Consider the following 12,476-nt stretch of genomic DNA (forward strand, 5'->3'; position numbering starts at 1 on the left):
GTGTCAGAGTACTAATTTTTGTCACTGACTTTTGTCTTGTCTAGTTTTATACTGCAGAGCCATAATGAATTGAAAGATCACTGTCTGTGGTCGAGAGATGATCTGGATACCTGACAATTAATGAAACTACAATTGACTTTATTTTTCCAGGAAACACAAATGTTAAATTGCTCTGACTTGTTCGCTTCCTCTGATTCTGTTCATGCTGAAAGATGAGGATATGCTAAATGGACCTGGATACCCATTACTCCAGTCACCCTAAATAATGACATTGCTCCAGCGGGAGGATCTCAGAGGGAGTGGGGTAGGAACAGCAGCAGAAATGTTATTTCTTTGTTTACTGTCTGCCCCTCTCAGTAATGAAAATTCTATGAGGTCAAGGGTTCTGATGGAGTTTTTCAAAATGCCCTATGCCTAGGAGAGTTTATGATACTGTTATTTGTGTAATTATACAAATATTTTTGGTTTTGAATAAAAGTAAGTAAAGAATTGCTCTAGCAGAGCTCGGGAGCTAAAGATGTTTCACCTATTACCCCCAGGAGGAGCTGTGACACCTTAGATCAGTTAGCGACAGAGAAATTTGAGAGAACTTAAACTGATATGTGAGAAACTGGTTGATCTAGAGAGCGGTGACAAGGATGGTTCATATTGTGTGGTGGCTCATCTTCTGAGATAGTGTTTGTGTTGAAGGAAATATGAGAGGTCTGGCTTGGATCTGTTGAGATTCTTAGATGTCCATGAGGAAATGGACATAAAATAACATAAAATAAAATAAAACATAAAACTCAAAAAAGAATCTGAGATGGAGCTATAAATTTGTTCACAATATCCTCACCCTATCCAGTGACGTGAATATATTTCATGTACTGACACCACATTTATAAGTTTCAAATAAGGTCTATATACATATTCAACGTTACATTTATTCTACTATAGATTATGTTATGTTTTCAAGTTGGCTTCAGTTGGTTTGAGGGTATAGTAGATATTAAAAAATTTTTTAAATTTGGGAATTTTGCTAAAATGTATTGAAAATCATAGTTTTAAGTTGATTTTTAGGTCTCTTGTAGACATACAATTACATTTCCTGGGTAACAATTTTTTGTCTCCTTCTTTCCATTAGTTGTCTTCACAACTCATTGCACAGGCACTTTTGCTTTCATACTCTCTGATGCCTTGCATAGGCAACACTGGTAGTAGGCTGACTTCTCAGAACTCTATTAATGAGGTTCCCCGGAGATGGGACCTGAGTGTCAGATGGTTGAGCAGCAGCAAGATGGTGCCACAGCCACAATCCCTCCTCCTCCTTGTGTTCTGGGTCTCAGGTGAGAGTTTTAGAGGAGAAATATCTTTATAAAATTGGAAAATGATTTTTACATGCATCATGAATAAAAATTTTCACCGAAAACAGTCTAATTAGATGATTAATAAAAAAACCTACATTTTTAGGTATACACTTTCATATATTAGTGATGCAATGTATGGTCACTGTCCCTTCCTGATTGCAGGTGTCTGTGGGGACATTGTGATGACCCAGACTCCAGGCTCTCTGGCTGTGTCTGTAGGAGACATGGTCACCATCAACTGCAAGTCCAACCAGAGTCTTTTATATGGCTACAGCCAGAAGAACTTCTTAGCCTGGTACCAGGACAGGCTCCTAAGCTCCTCAACTACTTTGCATCCAACCGGGAGACAGGGGTCCCTGACCGATTCAGTGGCAGTGGGTCTGGGACAGATTTCACTCTCACCATCAGCAGCCTCCAGGCTGAAGACGTGGCAGTTTATTACTGTCAGCAGTATATAAGTACTCCTCCCACAGTGCTTCAGCTTTGAACACAAACCTCATCTCCAGAACCATGGGTCAGTGAGTCTTTGCTGCACCAGTTGCTTCTCTCCTGCACTTGTTTGAGAGACTCTTAGCTGTATGAGAGGCCATGACTCCTGTCTTAATTGGGCAAGAATGTGCAAGTCTCATGAGAAGTTAGAGTAGATTAGCTTTTCTGAGTCTCTTGCAAAAAGAAGTCACACTATGAAGACTCTGTAATGACCTGCCATGGACCTTTCTCTACGTTGTTCAGGATGTTTTGCATCCCCTGAATCTCTTTCGTCTGTACAGATGGATTTATATTACTGAGCGAGTGGAGGCTTCAACTGCATCTCATGGGGAACCGTGTGCTTCACACCCTGATGGATCAACTGTCTCTGCCCTGCCTCTGATGACCCTGAACTTTCCTATTTCTTTTGTTTCCTATATCTCCCCTCTCTCACTCGCAGTCTCACTCTCTCACCTTGGGAGCTGCCCAAGGTTCATTCCTCAGTCCCCTATTTTCAAGCACTTCTCCACCAGACCTTCATCTGCTCCTCTCACTCATCTACTTCCCAGCCAGACTGTCCTGGTCAGCACCTCTGGGTCTGACTTTCTGCATTCTTGCCTCATGGTCTTTGTTTCAGAACTAGCTTCTTTTCTCCATTCCGTTCCTTTCGGTCATACCTATTTTCCCATTTACATTCTCACATTCCACTTTCTCCTTGTAGGTTTTTCTACAAGTATAACCCATGGTGCTTTTGATCTCTGCCAGCAGCATATTAACTCTGTAAATATGTGCAACCATCTCCATGACATTGATCCATCAATCATAGGTCAGCTGAAGACTTGAAATTTAAATCTAATGAACAGTTTTCCATCCTTACTTGTCTGACCTCACTTTCTTATTTGGACACTTATAATCATTACATTTGTTAGCTATCTGCTATGTGTGGTGCACTGTTCTAGATAAATGACAGTGCTAGAATATTGAGCAAGCAGTATTGCATTTATTGTGTCTTTTGGGACTGTAGTGAAAAAGTGGTGAGCAAAATGCATGTTTGCTGACTAGTCCTTCAGACAACAGGAAATAAGGGACTGTTGTTAAAATGCTGGTCCCCACATCTCAAGTCAGGAAATACTGATATTTAAGACAATTTGTCCATGGAGAATACATATTTTTCTCATGGCTCCCGTGATTCTGAAGTTCGGCCAGTTTTGAAAAACACAAGTTACTAATAAAGACTATTGGTTTTGAAAAAAAGTCAGATATGAGTTCAAACTCTGGCTTCTGAATTATTACTGTTAAGAAAAATTTCAAGTTATTTTCTGTGCCTAGGTTACTTACATATAAAAGGGTATGACACAATTTCTCAGATGATTAAAATGATTAAATGAGATACCACATGGATATACTTTTTTCAACTCTCTGCCAAATAGTACATTTTCATCAAGGATTAATCTCTTTTATGTATTTATCAGTGTTAAACATTTGAAAATCTTTATCTCCTTGGCTTACGATATGATTAATTCTATTTTCCCCTTCTACCACTCTAATGACTACTTTTTCATTTTTAACATGTTAACATGGTGAGTTATATTGAGTGATTTTCAAATACTAAATCAGCCTTGCACCTGGGATAAATCTTGCTGGATTGTGATGTATCATTCTTCTTTTTTTTTTTTTTTTTTACATATTGATGGATTCTTTTCATTAATATTTTTAAAGATTTGTTGCCTCAATGCTTATGAGGGCTATCAGTCCACAGTTCTCTTTTCACATAAAATCTGTGTTTGGATTTAGTATCAGGGTAATGCTTCCTTCATAAAATGCCTTGGAAAGTGTTTCCTTCTGTTTTCTGGAAGAGATTCTGTAGAATAAGTATTATTTCTTCATTAAATGTTTGATAAAATTTGTCTGTGAAAATATTTAAGATGGCATTTTGCTTTTTCCTTTCTTCAGGATTCCTAACTACAAACACTTCAATAGATATAGGAAAATTTGTGAAGTTGTTGTACTTGCTATTTTTCAGTTGAAAAGGGAGAGAGACATAGTGGAATTTTCTCTACCCTGGAGAGATTAGATTCTTGCTTTGAAAAACTACATGTATTGATAAGACCAAGTCAATTACCCACCACACACAGTGAAAATAACATTTGTCGTCACTTTTGAAAGTGAAAGTGTGCTATTAAAAATTATTCTAGAAGAACAGGGATAACTGGGACTCTCCTGGGTAAACCAGGGCATACGGCTACCGTAACTCTTGTAAGATTTTGCTGTCATCATTTTCTCCTCAGTGATCTATGAATAAGGCCATTCAGAAACCACAAAATATTGTCACTGTAATATCCATAGTTCCTATTTTTTAAATGTTGTTCTTGAGTGAAAGAATATGTGGCAACATGTGAGTATAAATATATACGTGCATCACTTAGTAATGCAGCATTTGTATTTCGATTCTATTCTCAGACTTCAAGGTGACGCTGTTGATCTAGTGCTAGGGCTCCTACCTGTTTCTGCAGGTGGAGGAGTCACAATCTCCTGGGCCAACAAGAATGAGAGCTCTGATTTATTCTGACGGTACTAGAAACAGGTAAAGACCCATAATCTAGTGATCCATGGCCTATATTGCTTGGATTATTTAATCTTAGTTAGATTCTGCAGGGGTTTTTTTATTTTAAATCAGACCCTTGTCACATAATGTCAATTCATTATGCTATTAATAATAATAAATTATTATTAATAACAGTTTAATAGCCATCTTCTCCTGCGCAATAATGGCATGAACACACACACACACACACACGTACATACACACACACACACACACCAGAGCTGCAACTGCTCAGACCTCATAGAGCTATTTCAATCCACATTTCCCAGAAGTCAGTGTGAGGTTGTCTAGGTGATGTAACTCAGAGACTGAGGGTAACCAAACCTCACGGAAAACAGCTCTGAATTGTGATCCCTTCCTCTACTGCCTTCCATCCTGCTCACCCCAGAGCATCACAGAGCATTCCTGAGGCCTCCCTACTGGGTGGGAAGAGGTGGGTGGCAGCTCAAGGTCTGGGGCTGTTTACACCCCCCACCCCACTGTTGTCCCTTCTGCACCAGCTTTTACAGCAGAATGCTGTCTTGAAACAGTAACCTCTCAGCATTTACTGCAACAGTTTCATCATCTTCACAACAGCCCACTCTCAGGAACTGAATACTTGAACGTGTCCATAAGACTGCCCTTCACTCAGCTTCTCTTCTCTCTTCTTACCAGAGGCTATAAGGAAGGAAAAGTGTAAATGAGAAAAAATTATCCCACTGGGTCTCAGCTGAAGGCTTGCAAAGGCTTTTGAGGTCACACTGAAAAGGGGCAGGATAGTCTGAGGTATGCAGAAGCTGCATAGACCTTAGAGGTGGGTCTGGAGGTGACTTCATGGTTCTATCTCTGACAACAGGACTGGATTTAGGTTCCAGGATCTCTAGGATATTTCTGTATTTCTTGTTTCTACAGTGTGAACATACTTTCTATTCTTCTGGACTGTTTGGAATATATCTCCTCCCCACACCCCTGGGCTCTGCTATGAAGACTTACTCAGTCTTACTACACTCATGTCAACCCATTAATGTGTGTGGAAGGTGGTTTGGAGGCTTTTTGAACATGTAGACATCCTTCTTCTTTAAATATCTCAATATTTTAGGCCTGCAAATTCTACCCTTTTCTTGGGATTCACAACAAGCTGACATAACCCCAAGTTCTGCTAATGAATTTGGACTAAAGAAAATTAGTATGTATAATTACTGTTGTTCCAGGTTGCTAAATTGGATTGAAATAAAAGACTTACAAACTGTATTTGATGCTTCAGGGAAAGGACAGCATCTTTCTCCTGTTGGTTGTGCAGAAACTGGCAAGTGAGTCACATTCCAGTCATGAAGGGACCTGTTACTCATAGACCGAGGATGGCAGAGCAATGAGATAGAAACTTTGATCTTACTTTAAGTCGTTGAGTCAATGACCCTGAAACCCACCCTTTCTCTAATACTCTGTTACTTGTACTGACAGCATTCCATGTGACACTTCACATTTGGTTCTCAAATATTAAATAGTCTACATGGGCAGCAGATTCTGGAGCAAACAATCTCCTTGCTATTATTGGATTATTGTACATTATCTCACAAACTTCAGCTGAAGTGTGTGTTATCATGCATTATTCTATCTCCCACCCACTTGAGCAGCACTTTCCCTGAGTTAGAGTGAAAGGGGCAGGTCCAGTAACTCAAGTGAAGTGCTGTCCTGACCCTCACTCAGCCCCCTCATGCTGTAACCAATACTGTGCGTGGGAATTAGGGAAAATGAGCTCTCTTCCAGGAAAACAGCTGCAGGATGATATGTGTGACCTTCTCTTGCTTCATACACAATTTTCTCCAAAGCAAGCTAGTATTGCTGCCTCCAAAGCAGGTGCCGTGGATAAGCACAGCAAATATCACAAATATCCTCCCTGCCCAGCTGGCTTGGGGATTGTGGTCAGAGGTGTAACCTTGTGAGGAGATGAGTATGACTTTGCAGAGCAGTAAGTACAACATTGACTGACTCTCCGTTGTTGATAATTAGAGTGTAGACAGAGAAAGGACAGCCAATTCTCTGTCCACTAACTGGGTTGGGTTTGCTGAGTTGGAAGATGATTGACAGGTATCTTGAATCCAGTCCTGGCTGCTGTTGGTTCCAGTGTAAGTAGCCACCAGCTCTTTTGTCTGCTTTAGAGTCGATGATGATTGGCTCTCTATAGAGATCTTTCTAATGATTTTGTTCGCTGAGTAAAGAAGTACTATGTAGAATTTTTTTAAATACTCTTTTTTTTTTCCTGAGGAAGATTCGCCCTGAGCTGACGTCTGTGCTTATCTTCCTCTATTTTGTATGTGAGTTGCCACCACAGCATGGCCGTTCATGAGTGGTGTAGGTCTGTACCCAAACTGAACCTGGGCTGTCAAAACAGAGTGCAATGAACTTAACCACTAGACCATGGGGCCGACCCCTAAATACTCTTTTCAATCTAACAAGAAGGGCAATTTTCCTGGGCTACAATATTTAAACAATTCTACAAAGGCTGATGTAAGTATTTACCTAGAAGGATACCAAATAGAATACCTCACTAGTTTATTTTCAATTGATTTATCATACCTTTTTAATCTCAAGAAAAATTTTCAGATGAAAATTATTCTACTCATGTCATAGTCTAAAATAAACCTGATATCAATTATATAACTTCCCAGTGTTTTGGGGGAACCATATCTTACTATAGGAGGACATAGGGTTCCTCAGCCCTAGCTTCCAGTGACGACAAAGTTGGATCCACAAGAAGTTAGAGACTGGTGGTCCACTCTGAATAGGACCCAGTGGAGAGACTCCTCTACCTGTGAGGGCCCAGGAGGATACAGCATTGGTTTCAGGAGTGAGCAGATGGAGAGACTTTGTCTTATTCATACTGAGGTAACGTCATTGATTAGTTTAGGTTCCCAGCCCTCATCCTTTTCAGTTCCTGATGACAGTCAGGACTTGGTTTAAAGGTCATTTACTCAGTGAGGCCAACTTCATTTCCCCATCAAAACCAGGCCACCCTGTTTCACTCTTTTGTCAAATGAATTGTTTTCTCTTTCTGATCAGTCACAACTTAAAATTAATTATTATTTGAGATGATATGAAATTCTAATTTTGAGAAATCAGAAGTATTTCGGAAACCATTAATATCCTTATGGTAAGGCAGCCCCAGTACATTCCCCTACAGGGCATCTCAGACAGACTAAAAGGCAAAGAGTCAATAGAATGGGTCAGAGAATCCTTTGGGACATGATTGAGCTACACTTGGAAACCTTTTGGAAAGATCAACTCCCACTGGGTGACATATGAGCAGATGTCCCCTTTGAGCACCAACCCAAATTCTTCTGAGCTGATTTGCATGTTGTGCCATTAGACAAAGCTCCAGGCTGCTCCCAGCATCCTTAAAGGCATCTTGTCAGGGCTCCTGAGGAGCAGCCTCTAGTTCAACTCTCAGAGATGGGGTCAGAGGCTTCACTGCTGTGAATCCTGCTGCTCTGTGTTCCAGGCGAGAAGGAGGGTATCCAGAGGAATGTGGGAGAACTCATTGTGGCCATAATGCTTTTTGTGTCTCTGGCTTCTTGGTTACTGGAATTAAAGCATTTGTTGTAGGTTTCAAGTTACCCAGTTTTTTGGTTACTCAGAGTGTTGTCTGTGACTGTAATTACAAGTGTCACAAATGCAGTGGGTGTACACTGAGATGATCTCAGTGCATATGTTAATTTTATTGTGTTTGTCATTCCAGGCTCCACTGGGAACATTGTTCTGACCCAGTCTCCAGCCTCTTTTATGATGTCTTCAGGGCAAAAGGCCACGATCTCCTGCAGGGCCAGTCAGATTGTCACTTTGCCCAGAACTAGCCTTACTAACTGACATCAGCAGAAACCAGGACAGCATCCTAAAGTCCTGATCTATACAGCATCCAATCGAAAGTCTGGGGTCCCTGCCAGCTTCAGCAGCAGTGGGTCCGGAACTGATTTCATCCACAGTGTTAATCCCATGGAGGCCGAGGATGCTGCAAGCTATTACTGTCAGCAGAGTAAAGACGATCTTCCCATGGTGATCTAGGTCTAAACAGAAACTTCCTCAGGTGGCTGTTCACTGAGGATCAGCTCTTTCAGATGCTTCTCTCCACTCGGCATCTCAACCCAGTGTCTCTAGATTATTCAGATCAAAGTGTCAAACTAAGAAACAGAAAATTCTTACATTGATATGTGTGTGTCTCACACAACTCATCGTGTACTTTAATTATTTCCTTGCTACATCAGGATCTATCAGGAATTTTCTATTTCTCAGTGTATTTTTCTAGACGTCACAGGCTCTTGCCTAGATAAGAGTTTTAAATTTAATGAAAACTTTTCTCAGTCATTTCAAAGAAAAAGTACCCTTAACTGCCATAATTGCTAGCTCTGTGTCTTTCAGATATAGGCTGATCTTCTCATCTTAATTTTGTGGTTTAACCACTCCCATTTGCTTGAGCTTACATTAAAAGACTTCTGTAGTTTTTCAGAAACATAAGAATTGGGATGTTGTTATCTTTTCTTTTTTGATTCTGATTTTTCTGCCTCTGTGTGTCCCCACACCTATATTCTCAATTCTATATGTATTTATTTACTTGTCCTTCTCTCCTTGTCCATTTTTCATGGCATTTTTCTATGATACATTCCATATACATGACCAAGGTCTTTTCTTCTTGTCTTTATTTTTCCTGATTGCTCAGATGTTGCAAGTAGAATGGACTCCAGAAGCCTGGGTGTGCACAGTAACAATTAGGAAAAGTTTAGTTTTTACATTTCCCTCCATCCCTACAGTGGTCTGCATCTAGCTTCTGCGTTCTCCCCAAAAAGAACAAGGACACTGACACAACAGTCCTTTGCAAAATTCCAGTTTGCCCAGATTACATTAGTTTCTAAGTTTCTAACGCTATCTCACCACGTGTGAAATTTTATTGTTGTATTAGTTTTCTTTCACTCCATAACAAAATACCACAGACTTAGTGGCTTAAAACAACAAGTATTTATAATCACACAGTTTCTATGGGTCAGGAGTCTGGGCAGGGCTTCGCTGAGTTATCTTCTCAGTGAAGATAACATGCACCCTTGGCCTTACGGGTTGAACCCAAGACCGCAGGGCTCCTGGAGTGGCCAGAGAAAGAAGGGATCATTGGAGAGGTAGGCGAGGTGGGCAGGGTGCGCCCCCCCCTCAGGTCCCCAAGAGAGACAGGGTGAGACAGAGAGTTACAGAGAGAGACACAGAAAGAGAGAGAGAGCCCTGACTTCTGAGTCGCTGCTTCCACTGCTGGTGCTGTCACACATGCCATTCCCCTTCCCACCACCAGCCCTACTCCTGCCCCGGGGCAGGTCACACCACAGAGAGGCTGATTACTGGTCACATCCGTGCTATGCCTTCCTGACCAGACCCCAGTGCAGGGGAAACAGTTCAGACAAACGTTTACATGTCCATCTGCATGAGAATTGTCTTCTTCCCCTCTCAAATCCCAAACCCCCAATCCCAACATCTTCCTTTGTCTCCAGCTGAAGATAGTATTTAAGAGGAAAATCTCTGCCATTCTGTTGAGAGCCTCAGATTCCAGGGTTTCTCCCATGTACGCCTGTTATGAAGCTTGGTATGACTTACTCCAGCTAACCTGTCCTTTTACTGATTTGGTCAGCCATAAGAACCTTCAGGGAAAGGGCTGAGGGGGATTCTCTCTCTGCCCCCAACAGCCCTGAGCTGGCTCCATCGCTCAGACCAGGCCAGGGGCAGGCCGTGCCCAGGCGCCATCTCCCTGGGCATCCCGGGAAAGCCTCACCACTAGGCCCTGCCCACTGGCCACTGCCAAGACCATCGTCCTCCCTCAGATGGCCTGGGAAGGCCAGGGACATGGGTGTGGGAGACCGCCTGATCCCAGGTCTGGCACATCACTTGCCAGGCTGCTTCCTCCTCTGACGGGGCCCAGCACATGCCCAAGAAAACTAGGCGGCAGGCCCCAGGGCTCTTTCCTCCACAATGTGTCCCTCTGAAATGGGCCTGGCCCAGGTGGCTGGGCCAGACAGCCCACCAGAGGGCCGGCCTCCTTTCCACAAAACAGGCGAGATGAGCCAGCCTTCCCGTCGCCGTCGGCATGGCAGCTGCACACTCAGGCAGAGGGCCTCACGTGTGCCCTCCATCGTGGATATGTCCCCAGAGCTGTGGCCTGGGCACTTGGAAGGCCAGGCCTTCCTGACTCCAGAGAAGAGGCTTTGATCTGTCACTGGAAGGGCTTGCCCAGTGTGGCCCCGGCTCCCTAGGCCTGTGGCCTGCTGGGGCCACACTCACTGCTTTGCCATATGCCTGTCTTGGCCCTTCTGACTCCACAGAGCCTTTCCTCCACCTGGCGGGAGTCGGAAAGTGTGGTGTGAGGTGAGGTCATGGTTTTGTCTTTCCAGGAAGAAACGAGGCCCTGGACGAAGCAGCTGGCCGAGGCAGAGCCTTCACCTCACACCCCAGTCTGCATTTGGCCACCTGGGCCAGATCACAACTTCCAAAGAAGTGATGTGGCCGGCCAGCAGAGTGGAAGTTGGGGGATGGGAGGGAGACAACAGCTGAAGCCAAATCAAGAGTGGCGGCGTTCCTTCTTCACATGCACCTGGAAGGTGCGAGAATGCCCCCCACAGGTCAGAGCCTCGCGGGCAGGCAGGGCCTTCACCAAGGACCCCAGAGGCCTGGCTGCTGCGCATGTACCCTTCTCCTGAGGGGTTGAACTCAAGCCCGTAGAGCTCCTGGAGCAGCAAGAGAGTGAAGGACCCACAGGAGAGGTAAGCGAGGTATGCAGGGCATGCCCCTTTCCTCTCCTCAGATCTCTGAGAGAGGGAGACACAGAGAGAGACAGAAAGAGAAATCCCTGACCTGTGAGTCGCTGCCCTCAGGACTGGTGCCATCTCATAGGCCAGCCCCCTTCCCCCCACCACCCCCATGCCTGCATTGGGGCAGGCCCCACCACAGAGAGGCCGATTCCTGGTCACCTCCATGCTCTCCCTTCTGGACCAGACCCCAGTGCAGGGGAAATGGTTCAGACAAACATTTACATGTCCCTCTCTCTGAGAATTGTCTTCTTCCCCTCTCACATCCCAAAGCCCCACCCCCAACATCCTCCTTTTTCTCCAGCTAAGATAGTATTGAGGAGAATCTCTGTCACTGTGTTGAGAGACTCAGTTTCCCGGGTTTCTCCCATGTACACATGTTATTAAGCTTGGGATTATTTTCTCCAGCTAATCTGTCTTGTTAATAATTTGGCAAGTCATAATAACCTTAAAGGAAAGGGCAGAGGGGCATTCTCTCTCTGCCCCCAACAGCCCTGAACTGGGTCCCTCACTTAGACCTGGACAGGGACAGCCCATCCCCAGGCACCATCTCCTGGGGCACCCCAGGAAAGCCTCACTGCCAGCCCCCACCCACTCGCCACTGCCTAGTCCATCGTCCTCCTTCGGGAGGCGTGGGCAAGGAAGGGACCCAGGTGTGGGAGGCCGCCAGTTCCCAGATCTGGCAAACTGGTTGCAGGTGGCTTCCTCTTCTGACGGTATCCAGCACACTCCCCAGAAAACTTGGTGGCAGGCCCCAGGGCTCTTTCCTCTGGAACGTCTACCCCTGAAAGGGGCCTGGCACAGGAAGCTAGGCCTACCGGCCTGCCAGTCGTCTTTGGGCAAAGCAAGCGGGCCGAGCCAGCCTTCCTGTCACCCTCGGCATGCCACCTGCACACTCAGGCAGAGGGCCTCAGGTGTGCCTTCCATCGTGGATTTACCCCCAGAGCCACAGCCTGGGCAACTGTTAGTGTTATGTTAGAGTTATGATTGGTTTCCACTTCTGGTTATGGGTATGGGTTGGGCTACAGTTCTGGTTAGCGTTAGGTTTAGGGTTAGCGTTAGGGTTAGGGTTAGGGTTAGGTTTACAGTTCAGGTTAGGGATAAGGCTATGATTTGCCTGAACGTTATATTTGGGTTAAGATTAGTGTTAGGGTTGGGGTTAGCCTTATGTTTAGGGTTAGGGTTCTGGTTAGGGTTAGGGATAGGGTTCATATCCAGGTTCAGGTTAGATTTCAGGTTAGGGTT

Source organism: Diceros bicornis, chromosome 40, assembly GCF_020826845.1.
Source record: "Diceros bicornis minor isolate mBicDic1 chromosome 40, mDicBic1.mat.cur, whole genome shotgun sequence".
In the NCBI taxonomy this organism is placed as follows: Eukaryota; Metazoa; Chordata; class Mammalia; order Perissodactyla; family Rhinocerotidae; genus Diceros; species Diceros bicornis.